This window comes from Tripterygium wilfordii, chromosome 9 (assembly GCF_013401445.1).
Source record: "Tripterygium wilfordii isolate XIE 37 chromosome 9, ASM1340144v1, whole genome shotgun sequence".
NCBI classification, from domain to species: Eukaryota; Viridiplantae; Streptophyta; class Magnoliopsida; order Celastrales; family Celastraceae; genus Tripterygium; species Tripterygium wilfordii.
Genome location: NC_052240.1, coordinates 9499611 through 9504020, shown reverse-complemented (window position 1 = coordinate 9504020; position 4410 = coordinate 9499611). Strand labels below are relative to the sequence as shown.

At 37.1% G+C, this 4410-nt stretch overlaps 1 long non-coding RNA gene across 1 annotated transcript; it reads left to right on the top strand.

The window, feature by feature from the left end:
• The first annotated feature begins 2354 nt into the window (after positions 1–2354).
• Positions 2355–3720, top strand: LOC120006550. Its single transcript, XR_005470033.1, has 4 exons — positions 2355–2485; positions 2661–2735; positions 2937–2998; positions 3677–3720. It is a non-coding gene; the product is annotated as an uncharacterized LOC120006550 (long non-coding RNA).
• The last annotated feature ends 690 nt before the right edge of the window (positions 3721–4410 follow it).

Below are 4410 nucleotides of genomic sequence, written 5' to 3'. Positions count from 1 at the left end.
GAGAGTTTAAAACATATATAAATACCTCATTACAAGTCAATAAGGGGAGATCTTTTTGGAGGTTGACGACAAAGAAAGAAGAAGAAGGGATTTCGACAATCGGGTATGATAGGTTCTAGGCAGCCACGTTAAAAAAAATTTATCACTAACTCATAACCCCGCTGTTGCCAAGGATGAAAACAACCAGTAAGAAACCTAATCAACAAGGAAACTACGACACAGACAGAGTTCTAGACGAATAAAAAACCACAATAACCCAAACTCAAAACCTTTTTCTCAAATATATTGGTACCTTGTATCGATTTAGATTCATAAAATTTGATTAGACAAATAATCAGAGGGTATTTGTTGATCGTTTCGTATATGAGACAAACCCTAAAAACTTATCTTTATGCCATCATCATTCTTTGTATAGTCGACAATGTTATTTTCAAGTTGTTGAAGCTGATAGTCATTCGTATAATCCTTCTGTGAATCGTTATCTTCCATCTTCAACACTTCTTCAATAAATCTTGCATTGAAAAGTTTTTGGCCTATAGAATTATATCTCTTTTTTGAGAGAATTTGTGTGTAAACTTATAAGTTTCTAGTATAATATATAAATACATATTTAATATGTATTTTTAATAAAGGGTATATTTATAATTCCAAATAAGGATATATATGTAAATAAAAAAAATAAAAAGTTGTGTAAACTTAGTAGTTTATGTGGTGTAAATAAAATTTCCCTTAAAAAATTAATTTAGGTTCAAAAGTATAAAGGGCGAAAATATTGAGTTTTAATAAAAAAAATGAAGAGAAAAAGGGTGCAGTAGCTGACCGACACCAAAGTGTGTGTGTACTTACCCCAAGTGTAGGGTATCGTCAAGTAATAAACCGGTGAGTCCGGTATCGATCCACGAGGAAGCAATGCAAATTTGAAGTGAATGATATGCAAATGACTAGCTAACACTAATAAACACAATGAATATCAAATAAAAGCAAGTGAAAGAAATGGGCCGAATGACTCGGTAGCATGAGCGATTTTGGAATCAAAGTAAGCACAAAGTGGATTTAAAACAATTAATTAAAAACCTAGTCTCTAGTCCGTCCCGGTGGCTACTCAGTTCTCATACTCAAGGTATCATTGCAAACACACACAACCATACACAATGCATTGTGTGATACTATCAATCATGTATATGCAAAGAGAATTGGGATATAAGACTTCAATTCATACATGTAGGCCATCGGGTCTCTTAATCTACGATGAACGCAAAGGGATAAGCACCTAATATTATGGATTAATATTCCCCCTTGGGGCTCGGCTTGGCTAACACCCTAGTTTCACACTCAAAGATCAATTAACCATAACTCTCCCATGCACATTCCTAAATTAACCCAAAACCCCATCATCAATACACATAATTAATAGCTATGCAATGAAAAACTCAATTAATTAAGGAAATCATGCAATGGGTTTAACAATTCTCAATCGAACACATTAGATGCAATCCCTAGACTAGACAATCCAAGAATACAATCAAATATGTCATTCCCATAGATCCAATCACACAACTATCACGAAATTAAAAGAGAGAAATCGAAGCTACGATTCTTTGAGCATACCTTGAGTAATCGAAACCTTGCACCCACCGTTCGGGATTAGAAACTAGAGAAGAGAACTACCCACTCATGATTGTTGCAATAAACATCCAATCTATTGTCATCTAAATCAGAGTTTATACAAAATCAAGAGAAAGCACCAAAAACAACAAAGAAAACTTAGAGAGAGAAACTAGATCTACACTACTCCTATGGTGGCTTCCTCTTGGAGAAGTCAATGAATAAATAGGGAAAAAGACCCAATCTTAGGGTTTTCTCATCTTTTTTACAATAGAAAATACCTATCTACCCTTATAAAGTCGTTCCCCATTGGTTACAAGCATGAGTTACCCCAAATGCCCTTGAAATTTCGGTGCAGAAAATTACAGATTCGCCGTAGGTGTCCGGACGGGTGTTCGGACGGGTGTCCGGACAGGTGTCCGGACACTTCATGCATCCATCAACTTTGAAGCCTCTGCCTCAATTTGTGAAGAAAGCGTGTCCGGACACTTTCTGAATCCCAGCTTCTTCTTTCAGCTCCAAAGGTGATCAATTCAGTCATTTACGCCCGATTTCCTGCAAAACCAACGGGAAACATGTATAAGAGTAAAATTACTTTATTTTAACACAAATGCATTACTATAAGCACTAGGACCTCCTAATTAGATGATATTAGGACCTCAAACTAGAGGTCCGATCAGTAGCACCCCATTTTCACAAATAAAAAAAAAAAGAAAGAAAGATTTGTTTTATAAAAAAAATAAAATAGAAGAGAAAAGGGTGGAGTAGCACCCGATTCTCATTTTCACAAAAAGACTAAAGGGTTGTCTCTTCCTTTTCTCTCCACCACCTCCAGCCAGCTGCTTTCGGCGACGTTCCGGCGAGTCTTCTGGCCGGCAAGGTACTCTCCTCTCTAAGACCACACACATGCTTCAATTTCTTACAAGAAAATAGAAGATTAAGATAATTTTTGAACTTAGGGTTGTGGGTACAAATGGGTTTTGGGGATTTTGATTCTTTGGGAGTTTTCTTTGTTCAATAGCTAAAATTAGACTCTAATCATATTGTATTACTAGATTCAAGTGTGGGTTTTGAATCAACTCTAGAGAAGAGTTTGATTTCTTGAATTGAAGACACTAACAAGCTTTAAGGTAAGTGTTATTAATTTTAATTGTTCTATTTAAGGTTGGGTTGACATGAGAAATAATATATGGTGGGATTAGATTGTTTAACCTTTGAATTTAAGGTAGAATGTGGATTTCTAAGAAATGGGTTGAATTTTAAAGTATGGAATGTGAGACTTGAGTGATTGGTGAATATGGAAATTTAATAAAGTTTATTTTATTGAATAGGTTAGTGAACTTACGTGGAGTATACGTTGCGTTTGTGGTAAGAATTTACAATTCGCTTTGAGGTAGGGAAATTTCACCCTTTGCTATTCTCTTTGAATATGTCTCCTATTAAGAACGTTATCTTTTCTCATTGTTCATTATGATTCGTTCTCGCCTTAATTGCACCTAAGGGAGAGCAACCCCACTTTGTGATTTCTTCGTTGTATGATTTGAGTTATATTGCATACCCTACTTGTTCAATCTTCCATTGAGTATGAATTATTCTTGAACATGCATCGTGTAGTATATATATATGTAGGTTGTATGTATATCCTATTGCATCGCCATGTTGGACACGCATTGTAGTTGCATGGTAGATGTCAGGTATGGACCCGTATATCTCCTAGGTTTGAGTGATGTGAAATGTGGAATGTCTGTGGGCCGTTCAGGGTTCCTATGAGTACGGGAATGCTGGTGGGCCGAGTCAGGATTCCATATGTGCTCGAAGCACCATGCGATGATGTCGTTGGTGGGTTGTTCAGGATCCCGATATGTATAGGGATGTTGGTGGGCCAAGTTAGGATCTCGTATGGTGTGGTTATCTACTTGTGTTGGTGTACATGATGTTAGCTATCATATTGTTGCATTTGTGCCTTTCTTTATTATTTCAGCCTTATATTATTCACTTACTCTTTATTATTCCCTACTGGGCCTTTTACTCACCCTTTTCCTTTTTCATTTTCGTTATTCCCTCCTCACAGGTGAGTCTAGTTCCAGTACCAAGGTTACGGATTAGGAGGAGCGTACGTGACATGGATAGGCCCCTAGAGAGTAATAGGACTAGATGGTTCTAGAATTTGATTATGTTACTAGTATTTTGTCATACTTGTTTTTTCTTGTTTGAGACATGTTGTGTGATACCTCAATTCGATGGTTGGATGGACGATTGGGAGGGTGCTCCGTGTGATCGGGACTCCCGAACCGGGTTTGTGGACTTCGTGTCCTGATAATTGATTGTGCATGCAGGATTGCTCTTTACATTGGTTGTTTGATTATACATGTTATTGTGTGTGAAAATTTATATGTGATTGTTAGGTGGCCTGAGGCCCCGCTTAGATTTGAGAACTTATTTGTGATATGAATTGTTAGATGGCCTAAGGCCCTGCATAGGATTGGGAATGCAATTGTGATATTTGCTGCGCATTGACTCCAGGTTGGCATCCTCCGTAATAGGAGAGGTGCTGCCAAAATTTTCGGTGACTTAATGATTGAATTAATTAGGAGATTGATTAAGATGATATCAAAAGTAACGTATTCCGGGTCGGGACGTTACAACCTTAGTCTTCCAGAAGATCTTATTAGTTGTCGCCTCTGTGAAAACTTTTGATTGTACCATAACTCCATAGGATTTGGTGTCTGCTTGGATGTCTGGCCTTCTGAACATCTTCCAGATTCACCTTCTATCTTAGGTTGATCAATGCATGTGGCCTATGTT